Genomic DNA, 19,171 nt, shown 5'->3' with positions numbered 1-19,171 from the left:
TTGCACTGGTTGCTAGAATGGAAACCGTGAGAGCAGTGTTGTCCATAGCAGCACAAAACAAGTGGAAAGTTTACCAAATGGACTTGAAGTCAGCATTCCTAAATGGAGTATTAATGGAAGAGGTTTACATTGAACAACCTTTAGGCTATTGAAAGAAAGGCCAAGAGCACAAAGTGTGCATATTGAAGAAAGCTCTTTATAGGCTGAAGCAAGCACCAAGAGCGTGGTACAGTAGGATAGATTCCTATCTACTAGAAAATGGATTTGAAAAGTGTGAAGGAGAACCCACCCTCTACATCAAAGAAAAGGATGGTAAAATACTAATTGTTGTGTTATATGTTGATGATGTTATTTTCACAGGTAATGATGATTACCTTATTAAAAATTTCAAAACAGTCATGAAAGAAGAATTTGAAATGACCAACATGGGTTTGCTGAGATACTTCTTAGGAATAGAAGTAGAACAAAATGGAAATGGGATTTTTATTTCACAAGAAAAATATGTTAATGAAGTGTTGGAAAGATTTAATATGCAGGAGAGCAAAGCAACAATCACTCCCACAGTGATGGGATTAAAACTCAGCAAAGAGGACAGCAGCAAGGATTTTGATCCTAGTTTGTACAAGAGCATAGTTGGCAGCCTCATGTATTTGACTGCAACTAGGCCAGACATAATGTATGTTGTTAGTTTAATTTCCAGATTCATGGAAAGGCCAAAAGAAGCACATTGGCAGGCAGCAAAAAGGATTCAGAGGTATGTCAAAGGTACTAAAAGGTTTGGCATTTTATATACTACTTCAGAATGTTCAGATTTGATTGGATACACTGATAGTGATTGGGCTGGAAGTGTAGATGATCAGAAAATCACATCCGGTTATGTTTTTCACATGGGTTCATGAGCCATTTCATGGGTTTCTAAAAAACAACCTATTGTAGCATTTCTACCGCAGAGGCAGAATATGTGGCAGCTACAGCAGCAGCATGTCAAGCAGTTTGGATGACAAGGATGTTAAGGAGTTTATACCAAGAGCAAACAAAAGGAACAATGATTTTTTGTGATAATAGCTCAGCTATTGCATTATCCAAGAATTCTGTGTTTCATAAGAGAACGAAACACATTGACACAAAGTTTCATTAGATCAGAGAATTGATAAACAATGGAGAAATTATTTTACAACACTACAGGACTCAGGAGCAAGTTGTTGATATTCTGACCAAACCATTGGGACATAAAAGTTTTGAGTTTTTGAGGAAATGTCTAGGTATGACTGATAACCCAGCATTTGAAATTAAAGGGGAGTGTTGAAATACTACTTTCAACTGCAACACCAATTAAAACAACAAATCGAGACTAGATTTTTCCTTACACAGTGCAGATTTTGTTTTTCGGGATCAAGGACATCAAACATTTAAGAACACAAAAATCATGGCAGAGTTGTTAAAAATAGTAAACACCAGGTTTTATTGCGGACATGGAGAATGTACCGCAACATCCAGGAATTTTAAGAATTAAACTTATTTGTCTACTCCTCCATACCTTGTTTTAATTTCTAGTCTTGTCATACAAATTTTAAGTAGTTTTTTTTTTTTTATAGTACACGCAATGTTTTTTTTTGTTGACTATGTAATGTAAGATGCAACACGTAGCACTGTATGCAAGAAGTTTTTTTTTACACAACAGTGTAAATTTTCTCATGCTGAAAAACAGAGATGCTAAAAAACAGAGAAGCAGAAACAGAGTGTTGATTTTCAGCAGAAGTTTTTTTTTGTAATGCACAGCAGTGCAGAGAGAGTGTGTTAATTTTTTTAGCAGAAACAGAGTATTTTGTAATGCACAGCAGTGCAAGCACAACAATATTGATTTTCAGCATAGATAGAGTGAAATCTTTGGAACAACATATGTAGCGTTCCTATTGTGATCCCTCTGTGAGAGGAAGAATTTTGTAACAGCAGTCTTGTTAATTAATACAAGTTTTTTTTTTTGTGCGTTGCTGAAACACCGTATTCAGAGAATAGTTTCTCGGCGTCAAAACAGAGTGTTGCTGAAACTCCAGTTTCAGCATTGCTGAAAGACCATTGCTAAAACTCAGTTGACAAAACTGCGTTGCTGAAACACTGCATTCAGCAAACGATTTTTAGTTTCCTGTGTTAAAAACAGTGTGTTAAAATAGAGCATTGTTCTGTTCTATTCGTTTGTTTGGAATTATTAGAAATTCCCAACAACTTAGTGTTTTGGCCGTAGATGAATATCCTAGAGCTAATCATTGTTTTAGATTTAACGTTTTCCAAACTTAAATACACATCTAGAATTATTTTAAAATTATAAGGAAACATAAACTTACAGGAGTAAAAATAAATTAAAAACTGATGTAAATATCATACAAATGGTATAAATGTTACCCAACTCATTTCGTAGCTCCTAGCATAGAACATGAGAAACGTATACGATGTACAATGTTTGATTTTATTAGAACCATAAATGGTTTTTTTAAGAAAAATACCTTGAAATTTTATTAACAAAAAAATTACCGTTGCATATGGGTTGATGGTTTAAAATATGGATATAAGTCATTGATATATATTGTACTCAAATATAAGCAATATTGATTATATTGTACTCAAATATAAGCAATATTGATCAATCATCGGCAATAAGATTAATCACAAGTATCAAAAATAAGAAAGCAAAAAAAGGAAAAAATCAAAATCATGATGAGCTGAGATGTACAAAAAGTGATAGCATAGGATAAAAAGACATTTTATGCAAAATAGGAAATCAACAGAGTGCAAGCTCTCCCTCCTCGCTCCTCCCACCGTCACATATTAGCTGAAGGAATGTCTATTGGAATATCTAATTCCTACTTGTCTTAGTTGTGATTATTACTAAGTAAAGAAGTGTGTTCCTAATAATTAGGATCTATTCCCTACATTGGTGTGTGGTTGAGATATTCCCTCAACCAACAGCTTGTGTGCGCATGTATATATGTAATTACATTTGATTAATGGAGAAATTAGAGCCCCTCAAGGCACGACACCTCGTGGGCTTGGCCCCTCCTAAGCGTAGGGAAACAAAATAGTATATATTTTTTTAGTTGGTTGTTTGTCCATCGATACGCTTGATGGAAAAGGCCTATGGGGGAAATCCAATTATGTCTCCAATGTGGTGATCGGTGTCTTGGACTTCGGCATCTGGCCGGTGGCAGAGCTTCAACATTCAGGGCATAGGCCTCATTCCCAAGCATTGGAGAGGCGAATGCGACAGTGGGGAGAGGTTCCCCAGGACCCTCTGTAATCAGAAGCTAGTGGGAGCGAGTTTCTTCTACGAAGGATACAAAGTGGTGAACAATCCCTTGAACGAGACCTTGGAGATCCGTTCAACATAGGGTTTTACCATCACCAAAGACAAATCCAAAATATGATACTAGTATATTTGGTCGGACTGGCTCCAGCTCCTGGTTCACCAGGAGAGGTTTCTCTGCGGCCACCCTAACCATCGATCATCCAGACAGTGTGGTGGATCCCGCTAAAATTCGAAACATTGTTGTCATAGCTCATGTCGACCATGGTAAAACTACTCTCATGGACATATTACTGTGGCAATGCGGTAGATGTCCCACCTGAGCGTGTGCTCGACTCCATCAATTTGGAACGCAAGAGGGGTATAACCATTGCCTCCAAGGTTACTTCAATTCCATGGAATGGAAATGAGCTAAACATGGTTGATGCACCTGGTCATGCAGATTTTGGAGGTGAGGTAGAGAGGATTACTGGCATGGTGGAAGGAGCAGTTTTAGTGGTAGATGTTGGTGAAGGCCCCCTTGCACAAACAAAATTTGTTGTCGCAAAAGCTCTAAAATATGGGATTCGTCCAGTTCTCATGTTAAACAAAGTAGACCGACCTTTAGTCTCTGAAGATCGATGTGGAGAGGTGGAGAGTACAATTTTTGATTTGTTTGCAAATCTTGGTGTATCAGAGGAACAATTGGAATTTCCAATTTTGTATGCATCCACCAAAGAAGGATGGGCATCAACAACTTTCACTAAGGATCCAACTATAGAGCATAGAAACATGTTTGCCTTGCTCGATTCAATTGTATTGTTCGAACTTATCCAGGACTTATTTGATTGATCCAGAGCCTGTTCAGGGGAAGGCATATCAAGTGTTGTTGAAGGCCTAGGAAGCGGCGATTAATGCACTCAAGCTAGGAAATTCTACTGCATATATGCCTTGGAAGGCCGCGGTGGAATTTGTTCAGAGAGATGGACTAGATTTTCTTCCACATTTGACAAAATTTGCAGGAACAGGGATCAGAATCAAGTTCCGGGAATCCGGATTGAGCTTGAATGCGAGGAATGACAAAGTCCTTAGAGCTGGAATGGTGTTCAATGTTGCACTTAGGCATCAGAATTTATCAGATTGCGGAGATAGAGAAATTTGATGTTTGGTTAATATGAAAGTTATTTTTTTATTTTTTGGAATTATGGATAAAATTATTGTGCCTTATTGAGTCTAGCTAACTCAATTTAGGTAAAGTTATTTTGTTAGAATTCGCAACTCTAACAAATGATGACAGGTTAAGCATAGAGTTCCAAGATTTAATTGACAAAGACAAAGATGCCCAAGATTTGATCAAAAGATGAGGTGCAAGAGAAGGAAGCGATTAAAGGATGATGGACATTGAAATTTGCTTGAGTAGTTTGTTTGAGTTTGTAGAATAGACTCATGATTGTGATAATGTGCGAGTCACACATTATGATCATAGCAAATCTACATTTCATAATTTGTTTTTTGGTGAGTTGTGGTCCCTAAAATGCTTTATGTACCTAGTATATTCTTAAGTTTGGAGTATATTAAAATGGCATATGACTGTAAGACTTAGAAAGGCATGCATACCCCTTTGTTCCCTAGTGACATCAAGTTGTGGAATCAACCACTGGGTAGGTACGAGGGTGGAAAGTGTACTCATATCTAAACTTGATATGTAATCGGAGAATTGAGTCTTTGATTAATGGGGGAATTGAGAGATGGAACAAATCTCATAGTGTAATGGACCAAGTCAAAGAAAGTTCATTAAGAGGTTGGATGAACCATGTATCTGAAGGACTTCCTAGTAGACTGGCAGTTGTAGCGGTTGGAACCCATGCATTCCGGTAGATGGTTGTTCCTTTATATGGACACATACAATTGCATGAACAAGGTACAAGGTGTGATTACTAGATTGGACCAGATGTAGACTTTGCAAATTGATATCGAGACAAGTACTCATTAAGGGGGAGTGTCAGGCGGAAAGAGTCGATTGTGCGGACACAACCAACCTCCCTAGGAGCCTAAGACTCTCTAGTGACAAACAAGACAAACAAGAGCAATCCTTCTCTAAACATGCATTTACTATATGGGAAATCAAGTGTTTAGATCCTACCTGTAATCCAACGCTGTTGTAGCAGTCCAGCTCCGCTGATCCGGATGAGCTCCTCCTTCACTTTGAAACCTGCATACACTAACAATCAAACGATTAAATAGCACTTGATAATCTCATAAAATAAAACATATTTAACACATAGACCAAGCAGTACATGAAACAACTCATAAATAACAAGTTATTGAGAAGAATGGACTCATTTGCATTAATAGGTAACAAAAGGAACAAATACAACCTGAGCCTTGGTGTTGTGCAAGTCCCTCCCAGGGTCCATCAAGAGTTCTCCTTTACTTTGACAAAGCTCACCCACTTCCAAATAGAACAAGCAAAGATGGCAATCTCTCCTCACAAGCTTCTAAATGGGAATCCTAATTCCTGCAGCATTTACCCTTAGAAATGTATAGCTTTCAACCTCCTCTCCTTCTGGCCCAATGCCTGTATTTATAGTGCTCAAGAGGAGGTTAATTAGGTCCACCATCAATGGGATAATCCCCTCTTTGGATGGGATAGCTCCCCTATTGATGGGATAAGTTCCTCTTTGGTAAGAGTGCATGAACCATCTGGAGGCGCTCAATACACGTCGAACAACCTTCTAGAATGCTCTAGAAATGACCACAAGTGACTTTTTAAAGATGAAACTTGCGCATTTTAACCTTTTCAGGGGGACGCACCTACACCTTTACATACAGAGCGTCCAAAGACGTAGCTTTTGTGAACATTGGGTGCGTCCCCGCAGGTAAGGTTGAGAGAACCTGCGTCCCCAGAGATAAATACATTTAGAAAGACTTTCTCTCTTTTTTGGAGTTTGACATGGGAAGCAGAGGCATAAGACTTGCCTAAGAGGGTAGCATGACTGTTGATAGAGTCATCCTAACTGTAAATGGTCATGGTGACATTTTTTAGTGTAACAGGGAGTGTTGGAATATCTAATTCCTACTTGTCTCAGTTGTGATTCTTACTAAGTAAACGAGTCTGTTCCTAGTAGTTAGGATCTATTTCCTACATTGGTGTGTGGTTGAGATATTTCCTCAACCAACAGATTGTGTGTGCATGTATATATGTAATTACATTTGATTAATGGAGATATGGACATTATCAAAGTTTATGAATTTCAAGTTAATGTTTTGCAGGTATGAAGACTTAGAGTTGGTGACTAATAATTCAAGTTCTTACTTTTAAATATATGAAGAGCATACATATGAAGACATAAAAAACTAATGAACAAAAACAAAATAAGTTTGATTCTCAATCCATGTGTTGAATTATAATTGGAATCTCATATCCCCATAGGAGCAATGAATACATTATTTTTTTTTTCTAAGTAATACTAAACTATTATATTACAGCAAGAGCAGAGTTACATTGTGAAAATTACAACAGGGCTGCGGCCCTGTAAAATTTGTCCGCGGACAGACAGTAGACACTTGACACATAGGACACATTGACACATGGACACATGGATAAAGACTTAGAGCCACATTCATGCAGCTGACACATGGACATATACACTTGCAGAACAGCGACATGGAACAGAGATAACATAAAACCGACACCATTACATAGAGACAGAGTGACAGACTCATATATAACCGCATAGGAAGCTGACTGAGAAAAATTCTTGCTGTAGAACCTGGAGTGCGAGCTGGGCATGTCAATCTTCGTCAGTGGTCTGCGGCTCATCTTCTGCCTTGCAGCGTGGAGGCTGAAGGATAGCTTTCCCAAGGTTGCGCGCTCCACGGTCGCTTGGGCCAGCGCCTGAGTCACCAACAGGCTCTCTCAGGCTTGCTCCCGGGTCATGTAAGGGCCTCATCATCTCAACAGCAGGGAATTCCATATCCACCATGGGAACAATCCCAGGAACACGCGGAGGGTTGGCCCGAGGGATGTCATCCTCATCTTCCCAGGGATTGCTACAATGCTCAACAGAGACAGTCACAAAGAAAGTGGAATTAGCTAAGGTGCAGGGGAGGCGGTAACGCACCATTGGGTGTTCCGTGTGCCCACAATCCATGCGCACAAGCTATTCCCCCATTCTGCCTCTGCCCGGGGGCCTTCCCCTCGGCCTTCTGCGTTCAGAGGATTCCTCAATTGAGGAAGAAGTCGAGGGGGCTCTGCCACTATACCCACCCCTGCCGCCGCTGCCTCTTCCCCTATTACGCTGCATGCTGGTCTTATGAGCAGAGCGCTTAATTCCACTGTGAAACAGCGGAATCGGCCTAGAAATGCTGCCAGACCAAGTTTGAGTTTCCCAATTGCCGAGAGCAGTGGCAGCAGAGCCTTGACCCTCTTTCTTAATGTTTGATTGAGGGCTGAGACTCTGAGCCTCCACACTTTCTAACAAAGCCAGAACAGGACTGAACAATGGACGCGGATACGAGCTAAAGCTCCGAGTGCCCTCACCTGCTAACGAAACCAGAGCAGGAGCTAACGAAAGGCGCATACAGAGAGGCGTTACCAAATTCTCAGAGGCGCAATTGGCTTGCTTGTGAGCTTGCCAATTGCCCCACTCCTCCGCAGCATCACACTCACATTCACAATCAACTTTCAGAACCTCCGTCACCTCCGGCGAGAACGAACCAGTTGCAGCAAGAAATGGCGTAAGAATGGCCTGGAGAAGGTTGTTATGAAGCGCCATGATGCGCTTCTCAAGAATCGCCTTGATGGTCGACAGGACTTCTCTGTCAACCATCTTAATTCCCCTCCTTAAATGCTGAAGGGTAGTAGAGTGTATGCGTGTCCTTCTGTCATGCTTGGCTCGTCCGGGCGGACACATGCCCTTTGGACGAGCCTTGTGTGTCACGTGGCTAGCGATCACCCGCATCCGGGGGGCAATGAATACATTATTATATAGCCAACATATTTATAATTTGATTATCCATTATATGACTAATCTACTGCCCCTAATAATTTGTTAAATAATAACTAACTACATCTATTAATTTTCTGCCCTAATTCTATAGCTTAGGATACAAAATTTTCTTGCTAATTTGTCAGCAATTACATAACATAGTTAAGCATTATCCTCAACACTACCCCTTAATGCTTAATGAGGTGATTCCAAGCATATCCTTCATGTATTGAAACTTCCCTTTTGGTAGTGCTTTGGTAAATATATCTACAAGCTGATCATTTGTTGTACAAAACTTTATTTCAATTTCTCCTTTTTCCACATGGTCTCTTATGAAATGATATTTGATATCAATGTATTTGGTGTGATTATGAAACACTTGATATTTAGTTATGACAATGGTAGACAAGTTATCTCAGTAAATAGTTGTGGCATATTTTTGTTCTAGTTTTAGATCTAACAATATTTTCTTCAACCAAATTGCTTCACATGTTGTTGTTCTTGTTGCAATATACGCCTTTCTAGATGAGAATGAAATAGTTGGTTGATTCTTTGAACACCATAATTCTGCATCTAATCCAACGCTAAAGACATAACCTGAAGTGCTTTTTCTATCACCAAAATATCCAGCCCGATCACTATCTGTATAACCAACTAACCCAAAATTATTTGATGAAGTATACCAAATTCCATAATTGCTTGTTCCACGGAGATACCTCAAAATTATTTTTTCTCCTCCAAAATGAATCTTACTTGGCCTTTGCATGAATCTGGAAATCAAACCTACTGCATTGATAATATCAGAGCTAGTGGTAGTAAGATACATAAGGCTTCCTACCAAGCTCGTATATAATTGAGCATCTACCTTTTCATCTCCATCTTCTACAGAAAATTTTTCATCTGTATTCATGGGTGTGCTCATGGATTTACAGTTTCTCATTTTGCATTTGTCAAGAAGATTTAAATCATATCTTTCTGATGAAATAAAAATTCCATCATTCATTTGTGTCACTTCTATGCCAAGAAAATAAGGGAGCAAACCCAAATCAATCATTTCAAATTCAATCATCATAGCCCGCCTTAACCCTTCCACTAATAAATCACTTGAATATGTGTATATCAAGTCATCTACCTATAAGCGCACAATTATTATATCATTACCATTTGACTTGATATATAATGTGTGTTCATTTTCACTTTTATTAAACCCCTTTTTCAAAAAATAAGTTTCAATTCTATTGTGCCATGCTCTTGGAGCTTGTTTATGTCCATAAAGAGCCTTTTCCAGTTTGTAGACTTTGTGTTCATTTCCTACTTCTTCATATCCTTAGGCCTACTAAACATATACATCTTCTTTCAACTAACCATTTATAAAGGCTAACTTAAAATAAAATTGATAAACTAACCATTTATATTGTGCTGCCCATGCCAAAACAATTCTGATTGTATCAAATCTTGCAATGGGAGCATATGTTTCATTGTAGTCTATACCTGTTTGTTGAGCATATCCCTTTGCTACTAACATTGCTTTGTGCCTATTTATTGATCCATGAGATCCATACTTGGTTTTATACACCCATTTCGTCCCAATGACTTCCTTTTCAGTAGGAGGATCCACAAGATCCCATGTTTAATTCTTTTTAACCGTTGCCATCTCTTCATCCATTGGTTTGCATCAAAATAACTCTTTTACAACATCTTCAAAACATCTTGGCTCTGCTTTAATCTGAGACATCAAAGCAAAATTAGTATAACCATAAATTTCATTTAAAGATTTTTTTCTTTTTTGGAGGAGGACTTGTACTTGATACAGGACTTGAAGTTGCAAAATATGATGAAATGGATGTGGCCTATGAAGTATTTTGATTACTCGATGGATTTGAAAAAATAAAAAATTCGTCTTTTTGTACAATAATACTTGGAGTTTTTTTGTAGCAGCTACAACCACCCTCCAAAATTTTTCCTTAGCTTCGTTTTGGAGCCTCCCTACCAACCATTCTTAGCAGCATGTCTTGCATTGTCAAGTACATGAGCTTCAGTGATTTTCTAGTAGATTACCACCATATGCATGATAGCTTGTTGCATCCCTCTCACAGACTATTTCCCTGGACTTGGTCCAGTTGCAGGATAAGCAACTCCCTAGAGAAATTGTGTAATTATAGAGGGGAACCAGCCTTCCCTCCAGAAATTGTGAAATCCTGACTGGAAGCCTGCTGGGCTCCAGAATTGCATAATTCTGCTTGTCGAACTTCACTGGAAAAACTACACAATTTGTCGTAGCAGGACTATTCAACCCAGAATTTCTGCAATTCTAGGCAGTAGTCAGCTGCAAAGCCCAGAAATTGCTCAATCCCTTTGGGCAGCTAGCCCAACTACCCCCAAGAAATGCACGAATTTTCCCATCAGTCAAGTAGGCTGTTGCATGTGCCATTGGGTTGACGGCTTCCCTCCGGGACTGAGAAAACCTGATTCGTGTGCATGGATTGCTTCTCCCAAGGTAGCATGCAAAGGAAACCCTTGATTTGGGGATCTATTTTTAGTAGCTCAAGGTCACATGCAAGAATTATTTCAAAAACCTCCCACCAATGTTGTTTTTCCTAGATTTGTGGCATGTGTGTCACAACCTTGATTTTATCGAAACTCATCAACCAGATGCCACAGAGCTCATTCCTCACAACGAAATTGTAGCTCTGACATCCCACATTACATCTAGGAGTCATCGGCACATTCAGCTCAACTGTTTTGGGGTAAGCCCGCTTTTCATGTCTTGTATTGCGTTTCTGTTGCTTTTTGTGTTTCGCTTCGTGTGAGTGTTGTCTGCTTGATTTCAGTGAACGCTTGCTGTCATTTTGATGTATGTTAGCTTGTAGAAGAACCATTTCAGTTTTCATTCGCATCTCACTGTTGTTGCATGCATGACACTGTTTATCACAGATAGTCGTCGTTGCAGCAACACGCTTCACACACATGCATGATTTCTTGTTTTCTAAATCATGCACTTCCTGTTTGCATGAATGATCACTCACTCTTGTTTTAACTCATCTCACCATGCCTCCAAACTTCTCATGTTTTCAATCACTCGTCACCCGGTCTGGGTTGCCTTAGCCCACGCCATGCCCTGCCTGGCTAACACTATGCATTTCCCAAAGAGAAGGCTCTACCTTCCCTCCAGAAATTGTGCAAGTCTGGCCCAACACTGACCTCTAGACTTGCATTGCATAATTCTTGGAGGCAGTTTCCTACTGGCCCCAAAACCTGCACAATGCAGTTTGCTGGTTGCATGCCATTGCTGACTGAAATTCTGCATTGTGTAGTTTCAGTCCTCATTGGGCCAGGCTGACTATGCATTATCAAGTTCCAGTAGTCAGTCAGCCTCCTAATAGCCCAAAGTGTGCCTTGCGTAGTTTTGGCAGTCAGTCTCGAACTCCCAGTGGAAATTGTGCAACCGTCACAATCAATCACACAGGTATGTTGCAAGTCAGTCCTCAAGTTTGTTTTGTTTTTCAACTAACAAATTGCTTATCATGAGTGTTTCTATGTCTCTAGTCATCACAAGTGTCCATCTGTCTCTCAGCCTCACAAGTACAATGGCCTTCAGGAGAGCAGAGTCAAACGACCGTTGAGAGCCCAACAAGGTTTGCAATCGAGAAAGTGTCTATGAGCTTGCCTACCTATGAAGACATCAAGTTGTTAGTAGACAAGGATATTAAGATAATATGGCAGCAGCAATACAACAAGTAGAACCATCAGCAATAGCAGAAGGCAACACACCTACATGCAATGAATGCAAGAGGAAGGTTGTTGACAACACAGAGGCAGAGCAAAGTTGCAAGCTCAAGCAAATCCACTTGTGATGAAAGCAATTTTGGAGACTGAGGCTATGAGGTGACGGCATGACATGAAGATCACGTGAAGGCAGAGAACAGAGTAGAGAAGGAGTTGCATGTGTTGAAGATGAAACTCCAGGAAGAATAAGAGCCACATAGATGAGAGAATGAGTTGTAGCAGGAACAGGTACAACAGGGGGCGCAACACGCATAAATGGATGAAACTGCATCTGTACAAGTTATAGATCCATCTCAGTAGCTAGCACATAGCAAGCAAGGTGAGCAGTGATGTTGATCTCACGTAATGGAATTTAGCAGCATGCAAGTCATTGTGTGTATGTATGTGATCCCACCCATTTGGCACACTCACCGAGGTAAAGACAAGAAGCAAGTCCAACTAGAGCTAAACATGTATTTTGACAAGTTGATGTGCACACCACCAACACATGCTTGGAGAGAAGAGTAGACACTATGCATCAACATGTTTCCATTCCGGTCACACCCAGAATGACCATGCACATGTTATCAGATGAGTTGGATAGAAGAGAAATATCAGTGCACCCGGATGCAATGTAGGCAACAGTTAGCTTTAGAAATATGTCACCGTTGAGTGCACGAACACCATCACAGACGACCAAGCTTCACATCAACCCACCACCTTCACCATCACAAGGATTTCAAAGAGTTTGTCACCACAACAGTTTAAGTGTTAGTGATGTCTTGCATAGCTTTCTCAAGCCATTTTGTCTCACATGGGCACATGTGCATTATAATGTAACGTCTTTCCAAGTGGAACTTCAAGTGTCGATAGTTGAATGTAACAGTGATAGAGTAGTTGAAGAATCATGAAGGTAGATGAACAGTCACAAAGGGGAATGTGAGGGGTCACCCCACCCTTTGCTATAAATAGAACCTCATAACTCATTGTAAAGGCTTTTGGTCAGCTAAGCTTCCAATAGGAATATCTTAGAGAAATCCTGGACAATATTGTAACGAGCCTTGGCTTCTCCACTATGTAGAGCTAGTATATCTCTTTGGAGGAGTAGGCAGTTGTGGCTCTATCTTTCCGTTGTTGGAACTAGTGGTTAGACATGGATGGATTGTATGACTCGAACTTACACTTCTTAATATAATAGAGTCAACACGTTTCATGCATATGTTGTATTGTATTTAAGTTATCTTGAGTACTCTAAATGATATATGTATATGTTTTCTTACACATGCATGTGTAGCTATTTCTGTATATGTATGTAAGAATCTTTCTGGAATGTGCTATTGGTTTAACCATCATTTTGGATTTCTAGCTAACTTTCCTTCCATGTTGTGATGCATCTTTTCCCGTGTGTTCCCTTCTTAACTCCGTGCTATCACAATTTTTCAAGGGGCGCAATCACCTCACCCTACGTATGTTAGAATCTCTCATGCACCTTCCTAGACCTACTGCATATGTCACACCCTTGCTACCAACAAGGACATATTACTGTCCTCTGTGCGAAACTACAGTTAAGACATTACCGTACAGCCCACTGCTGGGACTCCTACACCAAATGATCTGAGGTCTAATTGGGACTTCTTACTGGGGAGATCCCCTGACATGTTGGCGGGTCCTGCACCGTCAACATTTTGGTGCTAGAAGGAAGGCCAGATGACAAGCTGAGTCCTCACATCTATTTTGAATCTGTACATGTCTATCATGACCAACTACAGAGTTTCTATTTCAGAGTGTATGTCTTATGGAAATGACTTCATTATCTCAGAAAATCTCTAGGATAACTTGTCAGGTGTGATTCTTCCTTTCAGCTACAACATTTTGTTGTGGAGTATATGGAACAGTATGTTGCATTTGAATTCCATTCTCAGCACAAAATTTGATGAATTTATTGTTAACATATTCTCCGCCATTATCAAGTCTTAGCTTAAGAATTTGATTTCCATATTTTTTTTCTCAACAAAGGCCTTAAAGGCCAAGAACATGTTAAATACTTCACTCTTGAGTTTTAAGAAGTATACCCAAGCGTGTCTGGAGAAATCATCAATGAAGGTTAAGAAATAATTGTAGCCAGAGAATGAAACACCTGGAAGTGGATCACATAAATCACTATGCAGAAGCTGTAAAGGGGATGAGGCATGCCAAGAGGCATGTTTTTCAAAACTATCCTGATGATGTTTTCTGAGTGCACATCTGGAATAAACACCATCTCTGGAAGATACCATTAGAAAACCTGTCACCATATTTTATTTACATAGATTGTGAAGGGAGCGATAGTTTAAGTGACCAAATCACTCATGCCAAAGTTTGCTCACTTCACCATTATGAGCGACAAATATCGAGGGAAGATTTGATGACCCAAAGTTGTTAAACTTATACAACCTTGTAGAATCATCAACAATGCTAGTAGCTAAAATCTGTCTAGGATCTCTTAGGTCCTTAATTACAACATCGTGAGGTGAAAATTCAACGATTTTAGCTTCAATTATATGAGTTATTTGATATAAGATAGAAGGTTGCAGGATAAGGTTGGAACACATAATACATCATTAAATTAACCATTGTCTAGATGAACAGTTCTAGCCCCTACAACACTAACAGATCTATCATCACCAACATATATATTTGTGGTGTTACAATCATTTAAAGAAGAAAACATGACTTTGTTTTTTGCCATGTGATAAGAAGATCCAAAATCAATGAGCTACTCATGAGAATGAGAAGAAGAAGACACATTTAGTTTATGATGCAGGAGCATCTAGACCCAGCCAACAATGTGATGGAATGGTCACATGTTGTGGCTAATACAAGTTTGAAGGAAGATTTGGTTGTTAATCTTGTATTAATTTCAATTAAATGTAATTAGTTAAGGGTGGCTTGATTCTAAATTGAAATTGGATAAATGGCAAGTGGTCTTCCCTGCGTGGAGATCAAGCCACGTAATCCAGTTTTATTTAGAATAGGATAAGGTAGGAATTCTAAATATATATTTTATATCTCCAAATATGGAGGAGATGGTTAAGTGAGTATACACGCAATCTCTTTTGTGTTAAAAAGAGGAGAGCACGAAGCATTATAGAGAGGAATTAGTTAGAGTCGAGGGTGAAGTGTTAGTGTGTGAGGAGGTGGAGCGAAAGCTCATATTAGAGGACTGTGTAGATTAAACAAAAAAATACAGATTTCATTATTTGTAGGATTGGCATGGTGATACCCTGTCTTTTACTCTGTTTTGAATAAAATTCAGGTATTCATTTTGTGTGATGCACATGGGTTTTGAACTGTGATTTATTTGAATTGGGTTGAATTCGTAATAGTTTGACATGATTTCGATTTAAATCATAAAAAAAATCAGTGATCGATTGAAGTTGGACGTGTTAAATTAGCGCTGAAGGTTGGCAATTTCCGATCCCAATTTGGATCGGATCGAAACTTTGGAGCGGAGGAAAGAACGAGACTCCGTTCTGGACAAATGGAATGTTGATTGATGCATTCTGAATTGAGTTTCATTTGTGTTTTTAAATTGAGAATTATGTGTTGCAATCTGGCATTAACAATTTGGGAAACGCTTTTACACAGGAAAACAATTTGAAAAGACCTTGTGGATCTTTTGAAGTGAAGATGAACTAACATATGAGACAGTTTGAAGTGCATCGGATCACTCTGATACTCTGGAAGATCGGTAACATCGTATTGCAACGCGATTTCCGGGATCTGATTGAATGGATCGGGTTGCTGGGTTCTTGACAACTTGGCATTTAATTCATGGCGAATTCTGATATCGGTCTTATCGGATCGGTGTAACGAAGTTTGTATGGAATATGAATGTGATGGAGTAGGGGAGAAATATAGCATCGGCGCGGAATAATGGTTGACAGTTTGGGTGTCAGTAGATTTCGGCAATGTGTGACTTCCGATGGTGTCATAGAAGTGTCAAAACACTGTAATGTTTGTAGTAATGATTCAAAAGACCACCGATTGTTATTAGATCGGTCAGATTGAACTCAGAGTAGTTAAACTTCAGTTTAATTGCGCAAAGGCAATGATATCGAGTCCCGAGATCTTGACAGTTAGACTCTGATCTACGCATCGGTGTACCTCAAATCTGGAGCGCTAGCAGGTACATTGAAATGCTTGAGGTATAATTATAACAGGTAAATGCATGTTTGAGTTTGTTCGTAGGACGCAAAGACACGATAAATATTGCAGACAGATGTTATTGGTGATAGATAGTTTTGCGTTTCTATGAAGGCGCTGTGCTTGATCGATGGTTTATGGTTTTATAGCATTACGGTAATCAATAGTTTTAAGGGTTTGCATTAAGCGATTGGAACTGTATTCATTTCTCTGTTTTAGGATGCTGCACACTGCAACACTTGGCTGGTCCGATATACAAATGAAGGGTTTCCCTGTGCATGCGTTAAATCGAACTCCTCTGTTATTCAGTTTAGCAAACTCAATTATTTTCCAAATCTGATTGCAATTCTTGGCTGGCCGATAAGAATGGAGGATTTGTTGAAACAATGTCAAGTTGAAATCATGGGCGCATTGGTTTATTAACTTTTATATAAAAGTGAGTTGTGAGATTGCCGGTGTATGGGTAAGCTGAAGAGTTTCCGCATGAATTGTTGAAATTAACAAATATCGAAGTTAAATCGTTCAAAAATTGGAAGTGGATGTTTTAGGTGCATGACTGTTGGGAATCCTGGGTATGTGCAGGCTCTGCCCTGCGTCAAAATTTTGGTATCAGAGCTTGGCTCTGTTGAAATTGTATAAGTTTGTTTTCTGAATGAAGCAGTGAGGAAATCCATTCAAAACACGGTGACAACATCAGAAGGAGTGAAGACTGTAGCACAATAAATCAAGAGAAGTTGTGAAAGAAGAACTAGATGCGTTCTTAAAAGCAGAAGTGGCAGTGAAATTGAAGAATCCAACAAGAGGTTGGACAAAAAAGACAATTGAAGTGTTCTGGAAAGAGAGTGAGAGATTGCAGAAGCCTAGAGGGAGCAAAGGTGTGCTCAGGAGAAGATTCCAGATAGGGGATCGTGCTTACCAAAAGACTGAGTGAGGAGAGCTTAGTGAGGTAAGATTGCAGTAAGAAGGACTTACTATTGCAGAGGCTTGTTGCAGAGGTGCGAGGAGCTCATGGAAAGAGAGGAGCAGAAAATGACTACAGATAGTCATAGCAAAAGTTCATAAAGAAGCCACAGTAGAAAGGAAGATGCCAAAGCAAGTGGCATGAAGATGAGTCAAAAAGAGTTTGACCGAGAGAAAGCTGAGATAGATTTCCAGATTGGAATATTGATGGAGATGCTGCAGAAAAGTGGTTGGACCATGAGGAAAAGAGTAAAGTGGCCAAGGCTACGAGAAATGAGAAATCAACAAGTGAAGTTAGAAATAGCAGAAGAATTGAGAAAGATTGAGCAGATAATGAGTGCTCAAGAGGAATCAGAGAAACTCAGAGAAGCAGAGGTAGAATTGGAAGTTTCCATTTGCAGACCAGAACAGGGTGAGATGTTAGGGAAAGAGGAAAATGAGAGGTTGGCTAAAGATCTCATGGACTACTGGCAGAGTTCAAAACAATTCAAAGATATGCTGACAAAGGAAGCAGATGAGGCAATAAAGCCTTGTGATTTTGATTCTTACAGTTTGTGTATGTTTGCAGGATATGCAGAGGATGATGGACAGTTGATGGAAATTGTCACAACCAAGAATGAAGCTCTTGAGGTAAAGTATGATGAAGAATCCTTTTTAGAGGAAGAAGGTGTTGATCATTTGCAACAGAAGAAGTTCATAGATGAAATCCTGTTTGGTGTGAAACAGTCAGATGAGGTTGATATAAACCAGCAGTCTGAAGACAATTCCATAGTGGGACTACAAAAAGGTAAACCAATGAATTTATTTAATGAAATTGATGAAATATGCTTGCAATATGATAATGTGGAAAACAGGTCAACTCAGGAGGATCGCCAAGAAAAGAATGAAGCTGAGAACGAAAATTGTGATGATCTGCTGGAGAGATTTCACAAGGAGATAGAATTCTTGGAAAGATTACTCGAGGAACCCAAAGGAGAAACAAAGCTTATAGAACCTGATGGAGGAAAAGGTGCGGAAGACAACATTACTAAATATGATGTTGAAATCAGAGAAATTGAGCAGCGAGTATATGAAGGTGAGATGAAAGATCAGAAGCAGCAAGGAGGTTATGTCCTCAAAGGCATAAAAGAGACAAAAATATTAACTCAGCAAGATGAATGTGGAAGTAACCAAAAATTTGGAAGGAATGATCAGCTACATGAAAATGAATTTGAGGAAAGCATTAAATTGCAAAAGTGTAGAAGTTGGTAGCAGAATGAAGAACCAGAAATCGGTCTGATAGTACAAAGAAAGATAACTGAAGATCGAAGGTACAGATGGAGACTGAAGAAAAGGGTGAAGTGGAAGCTATTGCAACGGAGGTGGAATGGCAAGCTGATGAATAAGTTCAGGAAACCTGGGCAAATTCATATTGATTTGTTGAAGAAAGAAAGACTCGGAGAATTGGAGTCATCGCAAGAAGGATCCGCTAAAATCCAAAAGATCTATGGTGGAGGATTGGTGCTTGAAGCATCAAAAGAAAATCGAAGGTATTGTATTTTGAAAACTAAAGGTTGTTGTGTGTTTGCAAGTCACATTGACTTAAGGAAAGATAAACAGTTATTGAAGACTGTTGAAGGAATGACTACTCATAGTCATATGCAGACTAAGGAGGATGGCAAAAGAATTTTTGAATTCAAGGGATACATTGAGTCATTGAAGATCATTGATATTGAAGAAAGTCAGAGTGCAGGAGGATTAAAGACAAATATTGCAGACAAACCAGTTAGTAAAGATGATACAGAACTTTTGAGAGAACTTCCAGATAAGATAGCAGATTTGTATAAGTCGAATCTTTTGATGAGGAAGCCAGCAAGGAATGAAGAATTGCAAATTAAAGTAAGTAAAACAGCAGCAAGGTATGTGAAAAGGACAGCAGCAGATAGTGAGGCATTGCAGCACAAAGGCGAAAGACTTGAGGAACAAACAACAACAGCAGTAATCAAGAACAGAC

This window comes from Pinus tabuliformis, chromosome 5_1 (assembly GCF_031772625.1).
Source record: "Pinus tabuliformis cultivar Carrire ecotype Pingquan chromosome 5_1, CPIR1, whole genome shotgun sequence".
Classification (NCBI taxonomy): Eukaryota; Viridiplantae; Streptophyta; class Pinopsida; order Pinales; family Pinaceae; genus Pinus; species Pinus tabuliformis.
This window is presented reverse-complemented; position numbering follows the sequence as displayed.